Source organism: Malaya genurostris, chromosome 2 (assembly GCF_030247185.1).
Source record: "Malaya genurostris strain Urasoe2022 chromosome 2, Malgen_1.1, whole genome shotgun sequence".
NCBI lineage: Eukaryota > Metazoa > Arthropoda > Insecta > Diptera > Culicidae > Malaya > Malaya genurostris.
Window position 1 is genome coordinate 102,826,854 of NC_080571.1, and position 23,500 is coordinate 102,850,353.

The window sequence follows — 23,500 nt, forward strand, 5'->3', positions numbered from 1 at the left end:
CTGAATTTATGGCCTTTTTAATTGGTTACACTTCGAGTGCCGGACCCTGTAAATTAACGTCTTCTGAGACCGACATATATGGGCATCAAAAATGACTCAATTTTACAGTAAATATAACTTATATTTTATGCATTCTGACATATTTTTAAGTGCTAAAACATGTAAATTTACACGTTTGCTTAAAAGGTGGTGTATGTTTGACGTATATTTATATTATTCTTGTAAAATTCAGTCGTTTCACGGATTACGTTCTTATGGGCCGTGTCATATGTGAATTTGCGTCATTTGTAAATTTCATAATTTTTTGCTGTGTATGTGTTTCATCGGGTGTGCTTGTTATATTTTTATCTTTTTTATAAGGGCCATTCCAGATTAACCTTACAGTAAAATTTTAAATGTAAAACAAAGGGAAACGGAAACGACCCAATAATTTTAAAAGTCGAAATGATTCCAAACTGGTTTTAAAAATATCGTGTGTTGTTTCACAGTTGGCATTAGGCCCTTTTAAGAAGAATTCTGACATTTCGAACCTGAGAGTGTAATAGTGAGATGAAATTAGGAGTAGTAAACGCAGAGTAGTTTGTTTGGACTGTTTTCTAAATATTAGTTTAACTTTCATGAATTGTGAAACGATTCTCAATGTAGAGCAAGGAGAATTAAGCAGAAATCTCGGTTGATTTTCCGATAGGGCGTATAAGCAAGTGACAGTTTCTCTTTAATCACTCTCTCTTTCGATGATTGTGATGTGATTAAATAGATTTTCTTTGATATCACTATTCTGTTTGAAAGTCAAAAGTTTCGGGTATCATTTGAGTTCAAGAGTTCAAGAGTTGAGTGATAAACGTGGGAAACGCTTGGTAATTAATAGAAGAGAAAGTAAACAAAGAGAAACTGTCACTTGCTTATACGCCCTATTGAAAAATCAACCGAGAAATATGAAATAGTTCTAGTGATTTTAGTGGCAAATCAGGTTTTTAAACTAACGTCCTTACAAATGAGATGAAATAGGGAGCCGTTGCTCTAGTTATTGATAGAGATGCGGCATAAAATATTTGCTAAAATATTGATCCTCTTCATTGACCCTCGACTTCAAATTCAACAACACGTATGCAACAACTCTTTCCAAAAATCCCGATAATAAATCATGCACACGGAGCTGAAAATCTCGGTAAATGCAAATTATCTGTCGGATTAAGTTTTATTAAAATTATTGCAAACTTTTCGAATCCTGGTAAAATTTTGTCGAGATTCTTTTTTTCTATTGGAAACTAACTAAGTGTTTTTTTATATACAGTTTTGTTCAATGCATTTCATTATAATTTTACATCGATCATAGTTTTAAATCAATTTTAATTAATTTAACTGATGTCATAGTACTATTGATTAACATGTCTTGTGAATTTCATTTTTTTCTGTGTACGTGGCGGCGTATTTCGAACAGCGATTATAACGAATGTATTTGTTAAATAGACGCAAATATCGATCTCTGGTGTAGACGCCAACTAAAAGTCCCTAAATTGACTCACATGAACGAAAAATGTTCACCGTGAACAGTTCGAACAGACGTGCCTGACTCAAATACATTTTTGTCGTTCCAATTGAAATAAGTATGAGAAGTATAATTAGATACGAAACTAAATTCTTTCTGCTTTTTATGAAAACTCAGTTAAATTGTAAAGTATGGTTAAAGATTGAAACATTCAAAATTTTGGTCATGCCTAGCTGCAATTTTCAAATGTGGGTGTCTTTATACGAGTGAAGCTACCGATCAGCCTGAACATGAGTCATCTATTCATAATATTTTAACATTATTGTAATATTTAGGATATAAATTGCACTTCAATTAGAGTAACGATAGCCCCTTCTTCTCAGCTCCACCGTTCAACCCATATACTGAAACCATTAGTTGGAATAAGATCGGTTATCTTTGTTCGACGCATTGACTCAAAAACATTACTGCCGACTCGCTATGGATAAACAATGGCATATCTTTAACATTGCTGTAATTGTGATTATTATTTTCAGCTTTACAGAGAATATTTTCGAACCGATTAATTGTTGAATAAATTAAATCCTTCTACAAATCATAGAGTCACAAGCATCCACATAATGAAAATAAAAAATCCAGCATTACTAAAGGGTGATTTTTTAAGAGCTTGAGAACTTTTTTAAACAATAAAACGCATAAAATTGGCAAAATCTCATCGGTTCTTTATTTTAAACGTTAGATTGGTACATGACATTTACTTTTTGAAGATAATTTCATTTAAATGTTGACCGCGGCTGCGTCTTAGGTGGTCCATTCGGAAAATCCGCTTTTTTATCGACAAATTTTGTTCAGCGATGAGGCTCATTTCTGGTTGAATGGCTACGTAAATAAGCAAAATTGCCGCATTTGGAGTGAAGAGCAACCAGAAGCCGTTCAAGAACTGCCCATGCATCCCGAAAAATGCACTGTTTGGTGTGGTTTGTACGCTGGTGGAATCATTGGACCGTATTTTTTCAAAGATGCTGTTGGACGCAACGTTACAGTGAATGGCGATCGCTATCGTTCGATGCTAACAAACTTTTTGTTGCCAAAAATGGAAGAACTGAACTTGGTTGACATGTGGTTTCAACAAGATGGCGCTACATGCCACACAGCTCGCGATTCTATGGCCATTTTGAGGGAAAACTTCGGAGAACAATTCATCTCAAGAAATGGACCGGTAAGTTGGCCACCAAGATCATGCGATTTGACGCCTTTAGACTATTTTTTGTGGGGCTACGTCAAGTCTAAAGTCTACAGAAATAAGCCAGTAACTATTCCAGCTTTGGAAGACAACATTTCCGAAGAAATTTGGGCTATTCCGGCCGAAATGCTCGAAAAAGTTGCCCAAAATTGGACTTTCCGAATGGACCACCTAAGACGCAGCCGCGGTCAACATTTAAATGAAATTATCTTCAAAAAGTAAATGTCATGTACCAATCTAACGTTTAAAATAAAGAACCGATGAGATTTTGCAAATTTTATGCGTTTTATTGTTTAAAAAAGTTCTCAAGCTCTTAAAAAATCACCCTTTACCTTGATCAAAAAGTTCCCGGAATTTATACAGAAAATTAAAAATACAAGAATATTAATCAAAATCGATATTGTTCCCTTTAAAGTACTCCCTTTAAAGTACTACCGTTTTTAACGCAAAATTTAATGCAAACTCGTTGTTGCAAATTCAATTCCATTTTGAAAATTGTATAAAATCGAGGACCCGCTCAACCACAGACGTACTCCATACAGCGTAACTTTCACAAATGTCCACACGGAACGACCGAAATCAGCATTTTCGCGAAAAATTTAGTTGATTTGCTGATTTTAGTTAGTTATTTTTTGAGACAACTAAAAAAATCTTACTTTTGCTGATTTAGATTTTTTATTCTCATTCCCTTAATAATAATAAAATATTTGTTGAAATGACTATTTTTTTTAGTTGAATTCACAAATTAAACGTACTGTCATTTCTTAGCTAAGGCACACTTCATATCCAGTCAACTAATTTTTTAGTTGAATTAAAGAAATATAATGTTGTTTTCAACCAATATGAATGGTTGAATTGGCTTCTGCAATCTGCAGCTATATGGCGCCCTGTCACCGAAACGGTAACACCTTAATGACTACTAGCCACTAGATGGCACACTACTGCCGAAAAAAATTCAGACGCGGTTGTCTTTTCTATATTGGCAGGTATAAATACGATGTTGTGTTGGAGAAAAAGACATAAACGAAACGTAAACATCTTTTTGAATTTTTTTTCTTCTAAATCACTGTTTCTTCATTCTCACTGAAAACTTTGAGCACTCGGAAAACAAAAACCGAATACAAATAGTACACCGGACGGCGCATCTCGGAAGGTTTGAAGATACAAAAAACCTTCATCACAATTAGAGTGAAACATTCGAAATTCACATCACTGTTCCGCGTAAAAACATTATTACGCACAATCGCTTCAAGTGCGCACAAATTCTGAATAAATACACTTTCCACTAACAGTTTACGTAACACATGCGAAAAACATCTAAACAATTTGCGAGCAGTTTCAACAAGACTGTCCCTTTTAGCTTTTTAATGGATTGTTTTGCTTTGACACTGCTGTCCTTCAGTAATGACGGTGATAGATAAATAGAATCAAAGTTTCTGATTTTAATAACGAAATTAGTTGTCAATGAGAATTTCGTGTTGGATTGAAATATTGCTGGTTTGTGTCCAGAATATTCGCCAACTAAACACATTCTCTAAAAATAAGAGTTTTTTTCAGCACAGTAAATTCTACATTTTAACTAATTTTATAGTTATTTTGGAAATTTTGTTGTTAGAATCAACTAATTCAAAAACAGTAATACGAATTAGGCGCAGAGCTAATTTCGGTCGTTCCGTGCAGGTATCAAGCTGAAAATTTGTTTGAATAATAATGGCAGATGTGGCAACCTAAAAAAACTTCAATCGGGTGCCTGAGAGCACCACACGGTGATTCCGGGAACATTACCATCAAGGTAGTATTTCAGTATCCTAAGGAAACACTATCTCTACATAAACTGAAAAGTTCTAAAAGTAATGAGAAAAGAGTACTAACTGAATTCTTACTTCCAATTTCAGAAGCTATCTTCCAGAATCTTCAAACCTTCGGTGACAAATATCCGTCACCCATATGCATTCATTTAGGCCCATTGGTGCACATATTTCTGTACAACCCTGAAGAGTTGCAAATAATGCTGAACTCTCCGTACTGCCTGAACAAATCCTTGCACTATAGCTTTCTCCGCGTTGATCTGGGCATCTTTGGTGCACCCGGTAAGTGATACTAACCAAACTCGAGTTTGCACCGATAGACTGTCCTCACCTACTTTGCAGGACACATTTGGAAGGGTCAACGAAAGTTACTGAACCACTCACTAGGACCGGCAATCCTCAATAGTTCGATCACAATGTTCAACGAGAAGAGTGCCATTCTGGTGGATCAGCTAGAACAACACGCAGGTGGAAAAGAACGCAACATGTATCATGACATAGCTAAATGTACTTTGGATGTTATATACTGTGAATATGTGTGACTATCATTACAAACACATGAACTAAATTGCTCTGCACTTCCTTACAGACACCGCACTGGGCCTCGATTTCAATATGCAGCGAACACAAACTGGAGACTACTACTTGAAATTGCAAGAGGAGTTTTTCGATCTTGTAGCGAAACGGATGTTTTCACCGTCTTTGTATCCCGAATTTACCTATCAGATGACTAAGTCATACAAAAGAGAACAGGAAATGATTAACGAAGCAAGACAGCTCACCGATCGAATAATGCAAGAACGAAAAGTTTTCGAAAGACTCTCGAAGAAACAATTTTCAAGTGAACCGACAAATTCAGAAATCGGTAGGAAAAAACCATTGAACTTCCTGGACACGCTATTGCAGCTAGCCCAAGACAACGAACAGTTAACTAAGGAGGCCATCCTTCAGCAAGTAGACACAATTATCTTCGCAGGAAGTGACACCACGGCTACTACGATGAGTAATCTACTTCTAATGCTTGCAATGTATCCTGATGTTCAGGAACAGGTTTATCAGGAAGTCATGCAGGCCTGTCCCGATAAAAACCAGTCAGTGTCACTGGAAGACATTTCAAAACTCACCTACACAGAAATGGTGTGCAAGGAAACTATGCGATTATTTCCTATTGCTCCAATAATAGCTAGGATGTCGACGGAGGACCTAAAACTCGATGGTAATTTTAAGCCTCTAAGCAGAGATTCGTGAACAGATTTTTCTTAACATCAAATTATTGATATGTTAAAATTTCAGATCGTAATACCATCCCCGCTAATTCTATGATTATAGGTGCAATCTATCAAGTGCACAGAGACCGGAAGATCTGGGGCCCCAATGCTCACCTTTTCAATCCGGATAACTTCTTGCCGGAAAACGTTGCCCAGAGACACCCATACGCTTATATTCCATTCAGCGCCGGAATTCGAAACTGTTTAGGCATTCGGTACGCATGGATTGCAATGAAAATCATGGTAGTTCATTTGATAAGAAAGTATCGCTTCAAAACATCGCTTCAAATGGATTCAATAAATATAAAATATTCGCTAATTATGAAAATAACAAACGGATGCTTGGTAAGCTTGGAAAAACGTGATTGCGCTAGTGAATAAAACATGACACCACACTAGTTCCTCAATCTGGGTGATTTCTGGAAAAGAGTTTGTTACATTTTTGTGCTTCGTTTTATATCACAAACACAATACTTTAAAAAAAAACCTACTCCATTCATGAGGAATTTCTTTTCTTGAGGCTTTCTGGCTTGAGCTCAAGGAATACATACATACTCCACATTTTGCAAAATGCACTGTGGTTCAATTTAGTATTTTTGTACTATACTCAAAATACTTCGATGTACGTCCTGAAAAATTGTATTCCAACGAATTAAGTTTTTTACCGTCACTGCTAAACTCAATCGGGTGAATACATTTTGACAGTTCAACAGTACTGTTTGTAAACAGAGATTTTTTTGTTTGTCTGTTGACAAGTTGAATGAAACCATTTACGGTCCATATGGCCTACATAGAGTTTTAAAACATTTGTTCACGATTGGATACAGCTTGTTTTTTTTTTAATTATTAAATAAAAGTGACTAGTTGCAAAGTGTAAAGATGATTGTTTAGGATGTGTTCTTCGATTTTTGTTTAAGCTTGTTTGTAAACAGTACTGCTGAACTGTCAAGGATGAATGCTTGTTCATTTGTGACGTCACGATAAAAAATCTAATATAAATGTCATGAACAAAGCAGTTGAATGTCACAGTGAAAACAATCATTTTTCTAACAAAATGTGGGTGACGTGATATTCATCATAGGGTAACGGCTCCCTATTTCATCTGAGCTCCTATTTCCATCTCATCCCTTCACCTCATTACTTTGAACATGAATAATATTTTACAACCTACCTGAACCAAACTGTGAAATGTTTTAAAATGATTATAAAAGCTATTGCCACACTTTCCTATTGAAAGAAATGGTTTTAAGTTCTTCGGTTATCGTTTTTTCATTTAAAATAAACTCACTTTTCAATTTAGGAAACATTTTCGTCTCAAGATTTACAGTTCGTCATGTTTCTGAATATCTACTAATTGATTCGTCTCAAAACATGATCACTATTTCGCAAAATTACACTACCATTGAAGGCTGGATGGCTTCATAATTAGTAATGTTCACTTGCCACTTGTTTAATTAACGATTTAAAAGTTCAAAAATTACCCGACAAACAATAAAAGTCTTTGAAAATATGAGATGAAAGTTTTTCACTTAGTTCACTTGATTGCGCTTTGTTTTCATCTCATTTGGTTGCATTGTTTTTTCTACACTTAGTCTGGATCCCTTCCATGAGATTTTTGAAAGCAAGATTAGACCAAAATATTATGCTTTATAAGACTAAATCAATTTCTAACTATTCAATTAGGTTACACGATTATTGTTTGGTTCAATAATAGGGAGATAGTTCATTGTGTTTAGCCACATTCAATGAAAAGGAAGTATCTATAATTATCACCATACCACAACTGTATACTGAATCTATTTGCGCACCACCGTATTGTTCGTATGTAAATGGAGATTTCAGTATACACACTACCCGTTGACAAATTAAAACATAAACATCGAATCAAGTGAAATGAGCCAAATCCATCAACAAATCACAGAGATACAAGCGCTTCAAATTAGGTTGGACCTAATGAATGTAACTTTCAGCTTTGTCGTCTACTCACCCTTCCTCGCTGGCAGCCATGGGTAAACTAAAGCAGAAATGTATTCGGGCATATATTTATTAATTCCCTTCTGTGCTATAGTTCATGCTGCGCAAATCGGACGAGAGTATGACATTATTCACTGCAACTGCCATTGGGTCGTGAAAACATAGGTCAATTCAAACCAATTTTTCAATGGTATGCAATTGTAAGTATACATAAGCGCTTCAACGACGTTTCCTCATAAGTTTTAGTTAAATATTTCCGAATCGATTTGCAGTTAAATTATATAAAACCATCAACAAATGACGTTCAAAATTATGACAGGAAAGAGTTACGCGGTTAGTTTTGCATTTTTTAAATTGACACTCAGCCTCGTATAGTAAGTAAGCGATAATGCGAGCGAGCGAACGCATATACAATCCAGTCATCACCTCACTGAACGAGCTACTTGTTTCATTCACAGGCAAGCATATACTAGGCAAAAAAATCAGTTATCATCACCGATAATATTCGTCGATGATTACCGTTTACATAATCATCACCGAGCATGATGACTAAAATCGATTGATTTGCGAAATTATCACCTAATCAAATATCGTCGCTGAATATGAAAAAAATCTAATTTCTCTCAATATCTTTATAGTTCTTTAAACTTTCACATGATTATGAATGATCATACTACAGATTATCAGCCGTGCAACGATCTTCACTGGAATATGTTGACATTCAGATATCCTAAGTCCAATACGCAATAGCAAAATGGGAAGAAAATACAGTAGGAAACCCATTCCGAATATTGATTATAGAGACAAACGACTTTGTATTAATGTCAGGGTTGATTTACTCTCATGTATTTTTTCCTTTAAACCAAATTAAACGCTATTCAGGATGAATTTGTTACATAGAAATAACAGATGCGCAGGATTTTGCTTGTCACGAGCGTTTAAATGCTTCTTCGTGTTCGCTACAATTATTGAACTCGCCGCACTAGCGAAGTCCTGCTCTTCTATTACTTCTATGTATGAAATTCTAGTAAATAGTGTAATATTTTTGAAACTGCCGCATAAAACATGGTTTGTGATTGTACTATGTACGTAAATATTACTTGCTGTTTTTATTGATGTTATTACTCCAACGCCATAGCACGGCTACAAATACACCGCTAAGTATGAACGTTCTCCATGATTGGGATTTTCAAATATCCGTAGACGTCGATATTCGACACTCATTCATCATGACCGTTCCCAAACGTACTCATAAGGCTTATTAAGATTAGTTTGAAATTGATTTTCTATACATCGCTCAACTTACCGGAAATCATCATTTTCAGTGAAAAACAGAGGCTGATAATCGTGAGAATGATTTTGAATTTTTATCATTTCATTATCATGTGTGAGTTTATGGACTATCACTATTGTGATATTGAACGGGATAAAATTTGCCCCCTTCCTCTCTGCGAATGATTATAATCATTGTTGATTTTTGCTGATACTGATAATCAATGCCAAAAATCAAAGACAATACAGTGTAGTGAACAGTGAAGTGTGCGAAACTTTGCCTACAAGACCAACTCCAGTTTGTATTGATTTCAAGCGCTGCGGGAGACGGGTATAGCGTGATGGGACAGTCGATGCCTTTCACGCAGCCCGCCTGGGTTCGATTCCCAACCCCGCACATAGGGTCAGAAAGTTTTTCTGGTCCGAAGAGGCGAATGACCTAAGATGTTAAAGCCTCTATAATTGAAACAAAAAAAAAGCGCAGCGAAGTTACACGTCGGCGTAGTCTAGATCCTTCGACGGGGATTAGATGATCGTCGGGAGGACCGGAAGTCATCCTCCAACCGGAAACACTAGCCCGGCCCAGACACCCTGCCGTTCGAACGAACCGTTCACGAGCTTCGGGAACGTCGATCCGGGGAATCTTCCATCGTCGGGGAACTTTTCCGTCGATGTAGGCTAGTTCCACCATCGGGGATTAGCCGAGTAGCTCGCGACGTAGACCAGTCCGGGGTAGTCGAGGCGCCAGAGAATCGAGAGTGGTGGTGCTTCAGCACAGCCCCCCTGCCGAAGTAATACCTTATGGTAATCCCGGCAGGAAAAGGGGAACGAAGCTTAGGGGATGTTTTAGTTCGGGTTCGACTCCCACATACCAAGTTCACTTATGTGCAGGTAGCTTGATGATCCGTCGATTTCACCGCCTATATAAAAACACACACACAGAGACATTGCTCAGCTCGATGAACTGAGTCGAATGGTATATGACACTTGGCTATCCGGGATAATTTTTACTAATCGGTTTTTCAAGTGATTGCATAACCTTTATAAATGAGAAAAGCTGAAATAAATGCATCTAGACGCTAATTATGTAACTGAGATTCAATTCAACAAGGCAGGACCGGTGAAACAGGTGGGTAATTTTTCATACCGGGGAGAACGACCCACTATTTTGAAGTATGTATTCCTCTATTCTAATGGAAATGATATTTATCCCTAGAAAGTGCAAAGTCGTTTTTTAAATAAAATATTGTTTCTATAAAACTTTTCATGAAACGCGTAAATTAGAAGTTTGAAGAGTTTTCGGCACAAAGTTTTGAAATAAAATTTCGCATCTAAGGTTTAAACTGGTTTCAAAATCACTTCTAATATTTGTTTTCAATATTACGGGAGCAGTCTTTTGTGATCCGTTTTAACTTATTTGTGTCTGCGAATTTTCAAAATTATTTCTTCGAGAATTTTGGTTATACTGATCATTTAGTTTGTTGTGGTTGTTGATGGAAAGTGCTGAATTCGTTCATCCAGTACTCCATGATCATCGAGGTCATCCTGCATATCCTCGAATACGAAGAAACAATCGATATTCGATCAAAATGTGTCTCACCAAATGCATAAACAGTCTAGCCACACGGAACCACCCGCGATCCCATTTCAACCAAAATATTAGTTGATTTTCTGAATTCGATTGGTTAAAATTTAGTACAACTAATCGATTGTTGTTTCAACTAAACTGTCATTTTTGTTTTTCGATTAGCAGAAACGATGGTTGAAACAACTAATTTAACTGTTTGAAAAAAAATGCTGTCAATTAGTGAGGACACATACCTTTCAATTTCAACAAATATTTTAGTTGAAATAACTAGTGTTGTTATTGAAACAAAATTCTGTTAGTTAAAAAAGCAATCGGTTTTGTTTGTTTTAGACATTGCAAATTGTTGAATCAACTCGAACAATGTTATTGATTTGCGAAAATAATCAAAATATACTTACTGATACACGTCATGATCTATTTGAAATAAGTTCGGTATGTTGAGATTCATGAAATAAATATCGTTGTTAAAATATAAACAGTATTTTATATTGACATATAATATCATTAGGGCTGGGAAAACCACCGATAACTGCTGATTTCAAGTGATCTTAACCAAGGAAAAAATTATCATTACGAAATCAGAACTAATCTGATCTCAGTAAAGATCTAAATTCTAAAAAAATACTTCTGATTCGATCGGAAATGATTGATGCAGAAAAACGTTTTTAATCAGCAATAGTGCTCGGAGGGGCGAGTAAATTAGCGAAATTATTAAATTTACCTAAAATGAGTATTGAAAGATGATGCCTTCAAACGGTTGAACTAAAGTTATGCACTGATAATTTTAGTCAATTTATATGAGCTTGGGTGCATCAACCGCTGGGAATTGGAATTTTGCGACGGCAATTCAAACGCGCCATTCAATCGCAGCGCGTTCTGTGTGTTTGAAACCCTTCGCTCCTGTTACTTTTATAAATTAAATTCATGTCAAAAAGCGTTTTATTGCTAATGCATGAACATCATCATTGGTATCAAACAGCTGGAAGTAAAACAGTCTGCTGGAAGTAAATCAATGATCGAATTTGGAGCATAAAATTTTTGCGCATATCTGAAAGATTACGAGATGATCAATCATTAACATTTTCTAATTTGTCACCAAATCTTTTTCATTTAAACAAGGTTAACTTTATCACAAAACCGCTGTTAGATAAACACTTGTTATCATAAATTTCTCAAATCGAATGAACACAATTTCATCAAACGCTTTAACCATCGATGTTGTTTTCATTGACATTTTGAAGCGACGCGAACAGATTTCAACTAAAAAAGTTGTTGATTTTGCACTGCGATTATTGTTTTGCTTTCAACTGTCTCCGACATTTGACAGCATTCAAAACAACATATTTTTCAACTACTTGAATATATGCAAATCAAAAACCATATTGGTTAAATCGAAAAGAAATTAGTTAAATCAACTATCGCAGAAATCAAAAACTGCGATATCGCAATTTTATGATCGAAAGGTTCTCTGTGCACTGATGTGCATAACACATTAATCTAAAAATCCCGGGACTGACTCGGAGATCACGTTCAAAGAACATATGTCAAAATTTAACATCAATAGCACCACGAACACTGAATCTACCGACATATAAGTGACGAATTTATGAAAAATGATAAGTGTGTTCTCCACTAGGATCCATTCAAAATAAAGGTTTGTGGTATTCTGATTTTGAACGTGGCCAAATGAAACAGTCAACCGGAAAAAATTAAGCAAGTTTGGATAATCGTGATGTATGAAGTCCTGGGGTGGCGGTTCAATGCATAAGGCACTGGTTTTACAAACCAGCTGTCGTATGTTCGAGCCCCGACCTGGAAGGATTCGTAGTGTCAATAGAATCGTAGCACCAGCCATGCAATGGTTCTGTACACTCTGAATCGGCTGCGAAGTCTGGTGAAACAGAAGGTTAAGTTGCACTACAGAAATGTAATACCAAGGCTTTGCTTTTGATGTATGAACGCAAAATCAAAATTTGTGACATGAGATGTGCTGAGGTGGTTAGCACATGAACTGGAAATTCTTTTACGATCTTGTACGACAATCTGGGCATAAAAAAGATCATTTCCAAATGGGTGCCGTGTTCGCTCATAATCAACAAAAGTCTACCGCAATAAAATGGAACGCGTTGGTATTAAACAGTGGACGAAACATGGATCCACTATTTTTATCCGGGACTGGGAAAGCCATCTGAAAACGTAACAGGTAGCTGGAACAATCATGGCATCAGTTTTTAAGATGATCAAGGTATACTTAACATCAACTATCTTGAACAGGAAAGTACCTTCAAAAGTGATTATTACATTGAGTTTGTGATGCGATTGAAGAGCGAAGTCTTAAAAAACGGCCTCATAAGAATAACAAAGAAATCACCGTTAACCAATACAATGCACCGTACCATAAGTCGATGAAAACAATAATGAAATTAAACGAATTGGGCTGCGATATGTTTCCTCACCCGCGTTATTCACAATTACCTAGCCCCCAGCGATTGCTTGTCCTTTGCTGATCAGAAAAAGACACGCCAGGGCAAAATATTTGGTTTGAAAGAAACAGTCATCGCCGCAACTGAAGCCGATATTTAGGCCATTGACAAATCATGGAAGGATGGTATTGAAAAATTATTAAAGTGCTAGAACGATTGTATGTCATTTGAAAATGATAATGTTGATGAATAAAAAATACTCCTGCACACGAAATTATGTTTTCCTGGTAAGTTCCTGAACTTTTTGAACGATGTGTTAGCAACTTTTTCCTCTTTTGTGAACCACAAAGTGTACAAGTCTATTCGATACAGAATCTTGGTTTGAATGAGTGATTTTCTTAAAAGCGAACTTATGTATACAAAACTGTCGTATTTATTAAAGAAAACCATGACAAAGATTTTCATTACTAACTGAAGTTTCGATTACCAATTATCTGAAATATGATTTTTTAGATATAGATTCATCTACTCCAATCAAAGTGTAGCAATATTTCTAATGCATTTTATTTAATGATATGGAAAATCAATTAAAAATGATTGAGATATAGATGTTCAAAACCTGAGCACTGTTTGTACGGTTTTCAGTATTCAGAATTTGCACACCCAGTATAAAAAATCAAAATGTAGTCCTACGTCAAAATATTTCGAGTGATTTTATTTATGTGAAGATATGGAAGGTTCATTTGATCATGTAGAAATCTTTTAGTAACTTAACTTTCATTTTCTACCAGAGGAGTTGACCATAAACATCTGCCGGAAAATTCCGATGAAGGTCTTCTACCATTTACCATTAAGTCCGGCAAAGCCACCAGAAGTTACTTTCTACTTGCTACTGCATTCTTTTTTTGCCGGTTCGGAATGTAAAGAGTAAAAGACCTTTATCGGTATTTTCCGGTATATCAGAGACTCGAATGATTTGCATTGATGATATGCTTAAGCTCGGCTTGCTCAAATGACCCTTATCACGTCTCACCTTTCTGCGGTATATCTTCACATCCTTGCTCTACCGTGAGAACTGGCATTCTATAATTATGAAATAATTTATTATTCCGAATTACAATAAAAATATTCTTAATATTATAAATAATACTAATATTACAATTGTTTTTTGCTCGAAATTTCAAGTGGGTAATTACCTAGCTTTGGAATTTTTGGGTGGGTAGTGCTACCCACCGTACCCACCTCTTTCACCAGGCCTGGTTCGTGCCACTGATAAACGACTGATTTCTTCGTAGTATCGTTTTCGAAACACTCTTCTAACATTTGCAATGTCGTCGCACCATTGAAAACGTTTTTAACGAAAAATTTAATGCAAATTCAATTCCATTTTGAAAATTGTACTTAATCGAGGACATGCACAATCGCAGCGTAACTTTTACAACTGTACAGGTATCAAGCTGAAAATTGTATAGAATATCAATGACAGATTTGGCAACCTAAAAAAATCTAATAGGGTGACTGAGAGCGCCACACGGTGGTGATTCCGCGATTTTTTATCAAAGTAGTATATTAATATTAATTATATAATTTGTATTGCTTTGATTATTATTATTATTATTATTATTGTTATAATAATTATCGTTAGCATTATCATTATCACTATCATTGTTGTATTATATTGTGGTATTATATTATATTATATTATATTATATTATATTATGTTAAATCATATCATATTATATTATATTACATTACATTATATTCAAAACCAATTTTGTCCGATAGAGGAAAGCTATCTGATAATCAAATTTGGATCTACTGTAAGTCTACCTGCTTTCACTAGTAATGCCTTGAACTGACACATACATCAATAGAAGATAATTTGTCAGAACGCACCTAGCCGTTGCTCTCGACGGTCCTTCAGTAGCACCTCGGCCTGCAACCACAACTTTACGATTTTATATTTCGAATAGGAGTGTGCCGCAACGGGAGAAACATGTTCGGTGTTTTAATCACATTTATCACAGCAGCGCTGGCTACTTATTATTATCGTTTTCGACGGTCTCGTTGGCGTCTGTACGAGTTGGCGGCTAAACTGCCTGGGCCGTTCGATTTACCTCTGATTGGTAGCATTCACATAGGTTTCGGAAGAGGTGCTACGGAAGTAATGGAATATCTGCTTCCGACCCTTGACACAGTACCAACGCCGATGCGAGCATGGGTCGGACCGTTTCTGTTTGTGATTGTCGATAAACCAGAACATCTGGCTGTGGTCTTGAACTCACAGGATTGCATCAAACGATCTTACGTATATGACTTTTTCCGGGCCAAGCAAGGACTCTTCAACGCCGAACCTGAACTGTGGAGGAAGCTAAGAAAGCATATGACTCCATCGTTTGCGATCCCCAGTGTGAAAAGTTTTATTCCGTCCTTCAACCAAAAAGCTGATTTGCTAGTGAAAAATCTGGAGTGTTTGGTTGGCCAGGCACCGTTTGACATGTTCTACAAGGTGGGCGAATATGCTCTCGGGATGATTGCTGTCAATAGTTTAGGGTTGGATTTAGACAACGAAACTAGTGACTTTAAGCAACGTTATATGGAGAATGCCCAAAAGTAAGTATCCAAAAACAAGTGTAGTGACTTTCGGAAGATCGTGTCAATCCTCGCTCTTGGAATTATACCTTCCAGAGCAATATTGAACAAGAGACAAAAGAGTCTACCACCTTGCCGTAGCCCTTTTCGGGATTCGAAGGGACTCGAGAGCGTCCCAGATACTCGGAAGTAGCACATCACTCTATCCATCGTTGCTTTGACCAATCGCGTCAGTTTATCCGGAAAACCGAATTCGTGCATAATCTGCCATTCATTTTGAAGTCAATGAATAGTCAATATGAATATGCGTGGATACATTGTATTCACGAAACTTTTTTCACTGAAAATAATATGATATCAAATGATATAATAAATAGAAAAATTTACGTCGTTTATTAATAAATATTTAAACTTTGTATTGGGGTATTTCCTTCCACTGAAAGTATAAATAAAATTACACAGAAGCAACTTTTACAAAAAATCTGAAATTATAATTTTTTGCAAGATTTTTTCTCATTGTCGGAAAATAACTATCGAACTGTCAAAAATAACCATACTTCCGAGCAGGGTTATTTTTGACAACGACTAAATAACTGCTCGACTGTCAAATTTTCACTATAAGTTAAAATAACTCGCGAGATGGTCCACAGCCTAAATAGGTGTTTCGCGCATAACTATAGCGACGATAACTGCATGTCTCTATAAATTACAACCACATATATGGATGTTCTTAAATACCGTACGCACCTTATAGTAGCTCTGCAGAAAAATTTTAAACTATGTTTAATTCTAATTTTTGCTTGCTTTCGGGGACCAAATTTATTTTGGTATTACTCTCGTTACCGTGGCAGATTGACAAGGACAATTCACATTGAAGATTTTTATCATACCTTATGATCAAAAAAGAACCGGAATTTTCATTTTAAAATTCCCGCGCTTGTCCAATCGGTAAATTTTTATAGTCCCAACGTTGGCAACATTTGTATACACATTCTGTGAAATTTTGACGCATATCGTACGATTAGTTTTTGTTTGGCGTCTATACAAAGAAGTTGAAAAATTTTCGTTTGACGATTTTTATAATGGATGAAAATTTAGAACAACGGCTCGCCTTCGAAGCGCCATTCGGTCGATTGTTGTGCGGTTTCGACGTCATATTCATAGATCCACACCTCATCACCAATTATGATGCATTTGATGAATGTGGGGTCACTATCTGCGTTGGAAATCATCTCCTTGGCCACATCAACACAACGCTGTTTTTGAATGAAATTCAGCTTTTTTGGCACCAGCCGAGAAGCGACGCGTTTCAAACCCAAAACATCAGTTAAAATGTGTTCGGCTGATCCATAAGAGATGCCCAACAACACAGCAATCTCTCTAATCGGTACAGAACGATTTTGCAACACGATTTGCTTCGCCGATTCAATGTTTTCTTCAGTAACAGATGTTGTTGGGCGGCCAGGGATCTCATCATGATCCAAGCTTGTACGACCACCTTTGAAGCGTTTATACCACTCGTATGCCTGTGTTTTTCCTAGACACGATTCACCAAAGGCCTTTTCTAACATTTTCAACGTTTCGGAACACTTAAATCCATTTGCAACACAAAATTTGATGCACGCACGTTGTTCTAAATTTTCATCCATTATAAAAATCGCCACACGAAAATTTTTCAACTTCTTTGTATAGACGCCAAACAAAAACTAATCGTACGATATGCGTCAAAATTTGACAGAATGTGTATAGAAGTGTTGCCAACGCTGAGTGAATAAAAATTTACCGATTGGACAAGCGCGGGAATTTTAAATTGAAAATTCCGGTTCTTTTTTTATCATAAGGTACGTAGAGTCAAAGTTAGATCCTTCCCGATAGCGTGAGTGAAAATAAACAAATGGTAACTAATTGTTTATGGTAACAAATTGTTTATTTTTATAGATGGACAAGCTCTGCATGTTGAAAAAAAACTATAGAAAATTCTCTTGGTTTCTTTCCTTCCTTCAATTTTAAAAGGAAACCGAATTGGAAACAACTGGTATTAAAGTATTTTACATTTAAATATCTGCTATAGATATTGTAATTATATCGACTTTCTTTGCAGAACACTATTGTGAACATTGCGCTTATTCTTATTAGTTAAAGTTTATTCAAATTTGCCGTTTAGTTCATGTTTGAATAATGATTCTTTATTAAGTATAGTTCACCGAAATACTGCTACCGTTCACTACATGTAATGCTCGATTGTAATGTCTTCATGGGCTAGGTCTTAGCTCTCCTCGTTTAGTTGGTCAGCTGCCAGTGGAATATTCGCATACTCAGATGTAACCACCACCTGATCCTAGTCGCGTGCACATTTCATGAAAAAGTTAAAAGTGTTTTAAAATGTCGAACATGCAAAACATTTTTTAAAACAAACGGAAACTCTCCCATCACACCAGGATTCACAATCGAATTTGTTAATCCTTGATCCAGTTGATCAGCATCAACACCAAAACTTTTATTCCAGCCTGAAATATTTCTGGTCGCGAGACAGTTTGTATAAAATAAAATAAGATATAAACCGTACCCGGTGAATCGGCAGTTTTTCGGTTTCATTAAACGAGCTGGATTCCCCGTTCTGCCGCTGTTAGTTTCATTACTAAATAGCACACTGTTGATCTACGTGAAGGTAACAATCGTTCAGATAAAATTACGGGCCTCAATAGAAACTGTTTTCGATACAATGAAACTTATAGCATCGTCAGGTATTTGTGGGCATTATACATGCAACTTGAAAGAGTTCAATTACTTTGACATTTGAGTTATAAATATGCGCTATTAGTTTAACATCTTTGTTGTAAGTTTAATGGAGGACCGTGATGTGCATAAAAAAATCGTCAGTGTCTAATCTATATATTCGTTTATGGGTTGGGTTCGGGTTGAAAAAATTGGTTGGGTCTCGGTTTTTTTTTCGAGTTTCGAAACTTTTTTCTGGTTCGGGTCGGTTACGAGTAACGATTTTTTATCGGGTGCGGATCGGGTTCGGGTTTGGAAGAAAAATTAATCCCTGTTTCGGGTCAGGTACGTGTATAAGTTTTTTTATTTTCAATCGGTTACGGGTCGGGCAGGCAAAATCAAATGAAGTGATACGTGACTGAAGTGATAGTGGAAGTGAGAACAGTAATAAGGGCCTGGAAATAGTTTCTACATGTTCAGATCTCAACTAATAAATTCCTTGCGTACCCAAGGTAGACTATCCAAAGTTCCAGTTCGCGACATTCTTGCTTGTCGTGACCAGAGCTGCAAATTGTCAGTCATGTCAAATGACATTGACAGACTGACTAAAATCATCGTCAACTGTAATCGGTACGGTCAAAGTGTCTGTCAAATGAGATACTCGATAGTTCAATGACCAAGTAGAAGTATACTCAGTCAAAGACAGGTGACGCATTTTGTTCTCTCTCTCATTCTCCTATTTCCTGTTGAAGTAAAAAATTCCATGAAAGTACTAACATAAACATGAATTGATAAAGTTAATTGTTCTTTGTAAAAAACCATCGGATTTCGGAGTTTATTGGTGTACATGAATTTAATTCAATGTTTATGCTGCTTTATTAATATTTAGTCACATCGTAATCAAGCAGTGACAGGAGAAATGAAGATAATATCAATCGCATCGGCAATCAATGAGCGTCCTGGTGAGTATAATATCAAGAGAATTTAAATTATGACAGATCGGCTCTCAGACACTCAATATATGATGATTGGTAGAACCTGGTTGGCAGCAGTCCAGTGACATAAACTTTCCAATCTTCGTCGTGCAAAGTTGCTCGTTGATAGTGACATTTAGCAGCTCTGGTCGTGACTTTCCTTACATAGAACTTTTTTATCATTTCATTAAGTCCATTGGAGTTCCAATTTAAATGTTAATTATTTTTATTTTATTGTATTTTATTATTATTTCAGTGTGTGTGATTGTGTGAATCAAAAGCGATGCATACTGAGTACCATAGCAAATTTTATTTTGGTAAAACTTCAGTGAAATGAAAGCTACACTCCTTGAAGGGCAAGTTTAAGTCTGTTGAAATATACATTTCATCCGTGGTAGCGGTCAATCTGTCAATCGAACAGTCGAACTGTAACATAAAATTATTCAATTCAAACTTTAAAATAAAATAAATAATCAAATCTTACTCATTAGTCGTAGATTCCATCATTTTGGTTAATAATCATTTCTTCCTGAAATTTTATATGTTTTAATGCATCTGGCCGTTTTGAAAAATTGTGTTCTTTTTATGAAAATGCGCAATCTCCATTCGTAAATTAACGTATTAAGGCAAGCCCCACTGAACTGGAAAATTCGCAATGCTGAAAAAATAGTTTTAACCATTAAATTTAACATACCCAAGTACATCACCCACCACCATCACCAGATGTTATTGTAATCGGAGAAACATGGTTGAAAGATGAAAATTGTGCTCTCTATAAAATACCGCATTATAAAGCCTTTTATGCTTGTAGAGAACATTCTAGTGGAGGCCTAGCAATATATGTCAAACAAGATATTGAACATAGACTGATTAAGAACTAAACGTCCGATGAATTTCACCATATAAACATCGAGCTTTGTATCAAAGGACACTTTTATAATATTCATGTGTGTATCGTCCCCCTAGCTTTGATTTTAACGAATTTTTCGTTTACCTAGAAAGCTTGATGTGTTCAATTCAACCGAAGCATACGTGTTTTATTGTAGGTGATATAAATGTTCCTATAAATCTCATTAATAACAACACTGTGACAAGATATAAGGCTCTGCTAGAATCATATGACTTTTCGTGTACAAATTGTTTTACTACAAGACCAATTAGCGACAATATACTTGACCATATTATTTGTAAACTTGACGACGTTAATCGGATTCGAAACGACAAAATATTTAATGAAATAAGTGACCACTCTCAAATCTTAACAACTTTCAAAATACTGGCTGATAAAGAACTTATGACGTTACCGAAAAAAATCATAAACTATCATCAGGTAAATCTTGATTTTTCCAATTTTATTAGTAGTATTGATGTCATTGAGGACACTGAAACAGTTCTTCAATCTAAAGTTTTCGTATATAACTCTCTACTCGAACAACATACAAGAATAATAACTAAAACAGTCACAGTGAAAGGTAATCATTGTCCATGGATGACCTTTGATTTATGGACACTAGTGAAAATAAAAAGCAAATATCTCAAACGTATTAAGGCAAGCCCCCACGATCAGCATCTCAAACAAATGCTATCACATATCTTTAAAAAGGTCGATTCCATGAAAAAGGCAAATAAAAAACATTATTACGAAAACCTTCTCAATCACGTACCTCATCCGAAATTTTAGACAAATCTTAAATCTACGTTCGGCCTAACAACAGAAAAGGATAAGATAGGCTTGATCGATAGGGGTAACAACATTAATGACAACAAGGAAGTTTGTGATATTCAAACAAATTCTTTTCAAATATCGGAAACGAATTAGCTAAAGCTATTCCTGTAAACTCATCTTTTTATCCAATAAGTAACGTTCGTCGTGTTTGTGATTCTATTTTTCTACGTCCTTCATCTGTAAATGAGGTGATACTGTTAATACAAGGTTTGAATAATAAGAAGAGTAACGGCCCTGATAACGTCTCTGTCAGTGTACTAAAACATAATTCATTTGCATTCGCTAAAATACTCTCTCAGTGCTTTAACGTAATTATTCAGACCAGTTACTACCCTGATTGCCTCAAGGTGGCTAAAGTCATCCCTGTGTTCAAATCGGGTGACCGTTGTGATTGTAATAATTACCGTCCTATATCTACATAGTCCGTATTCAACAAAATATTTGAAAAACTTCTAGTCACTAGACTTATCGAATTCCTAAGTAAGCATAATATCCTCTTTAAATTCCAATATGGCTTCAGACAAGGTTCTAGCCAACATACCGCTATAATTGAGTTAGTTGACGAAATTATAAGCGAGATCGATAGTAAAAATATAGTTGGTGCATTATTTTTAGACCTTAAAAAAGCTTTTGACACATTAGATCATAGTATACTTTTGGACAAACTCGATTGCTATGGGATCAGGGGCATTGCTAAGTCAATTATCCGTAGTTACTTGACTAATAGAAAACAATTTGTATCCATCGAAAGTGACAGCAGCAACCTTGCTCCAATAAACATTGGTGTTCCACAAGGAAGTAATATTGTACCACTATTGTTTAACTCCACGACTATTCGCCGACGACACAGCTCTGTTCTATCCTGACAGTGACATCAATGCTATTATTTACTCAATCGAAAGTGATTTAAGAACTCTTGATCAATATTTCAATGCGAACTTATTATCATTAAATGCCACAAAGACTAAGTATATGATTTTCCGTTCCATAAGGAAAATTATACCAACGCATAATCATCCCCAGCTCGGACACAATATTATTGAGAAAGTTGACTATTTCAAGTATCTGGGCATATATTTCGACCCAACATTAACCTGGGTTCACCACATAAAGTTTGTTGCCAAGCACGTGGCGTCGTACTGCGGTATTTTATGGAGAGTCAAGTCCTTTGTTCCCCAGCGTGTTCTACTTAATTTTTATTTTGCTTACATCCATTCACAGCTCAACTACTTGGTATCGGTGTGGGGGCGAGCCGCTAGTTCTTATCTGAAGAAACTCCAAACTCTACAAAACAGATGCCTAAAAATCATTTTCAATAAACCCTTACTATTCTCGAGTCTATTGTTATACTCTGACAGAAACCATAATGTTTTACCAATAACATACTTATGTGATGTCCAAACGTTGCTATTCATCCATGATAATTTGCATAACTCCACAGTTCACCATAACCTACAGTTCCCATCTTTTCCACTGGGACTCCAATTTAATGTTAATTATAAATTGCACATCAAACCATGAATAAATAGAATCTCAGCGGACTCAAGTATTATTATTGCCAGTGTTTAGTTTATTTGACTAGTTGCGTCCACTACCAGGGGGCTCCAAATTGAAGTTTGGTGTGGGGGACCAAATCAGTTCTAAGCTAGTTTGATATAAACTCGGTTGGTACAGCATCAGGTTTTGGGCTGCATGGAGTTTATGAAAAAATAATTAAGTGTTAAGTGTTAATCCAAACCCTATGAAGTTTTGAAGTTTATGTTAATTACCCTTTCGATGTATTCATTGGATTTCGTAACATTGAAAACTTGAAATGTACAGAACAAATTCGCCGATGCTCTACTTGGATTCGTGAACCATTTTTTTTCTTTTCAAATGATTTCGCAAAACTTAATCCAATCTTGAAGTCTAGGTGAATCATTTATATTGTTTGTATGTTATAATAAGGCATACAAACAAAAATTTATATCATTATTTCTCGTGGAAATGTGGAAATTTTCTCCGACTATTTTCAATACAACACAGTTTTCCCATTTTAACCAACAACTCGTTAAACGGTAGCGAAATGAGTGACAATGTTGAACATTTAATTTTGTTCTACTCATGGCACACTTTGGTCGAAATGTTAACAATGCAATTAATCTCGCGCTCCGCCAAGCGGTGAATGTGGTCATTTTAGAAAGTACCGGGAACGAACTAGATTTTTTTCAATATTTGTAAGTACATACATGTCTTAATTATTTATCTTTGCTAATATCATATTCGAAATGTATTAGGTTTAAAGTACTATGTATTGTGGATGCCACGGCAAAGAAAAATTTATGTATATTGCCTATATATATAAAAAAGTTTTTACATGTTTTTAAAAATTGCTTGGTTCTACTGCGGTTTGATAAAGTTTAGATATATGTATTTCTCATTTTTTCCT

General features: G+C 35.8%; 1 pseudogene; it reads left to right on the forward strand.

The window, feature by feature from the left end:
* LOC131428732 (uncharacterized) overlaps positions 1-23,500 on the forward strand; it is a 40,854-nt pseudogene that overhangs the window by 15,867 nt on the left and 1,487 nt on the right.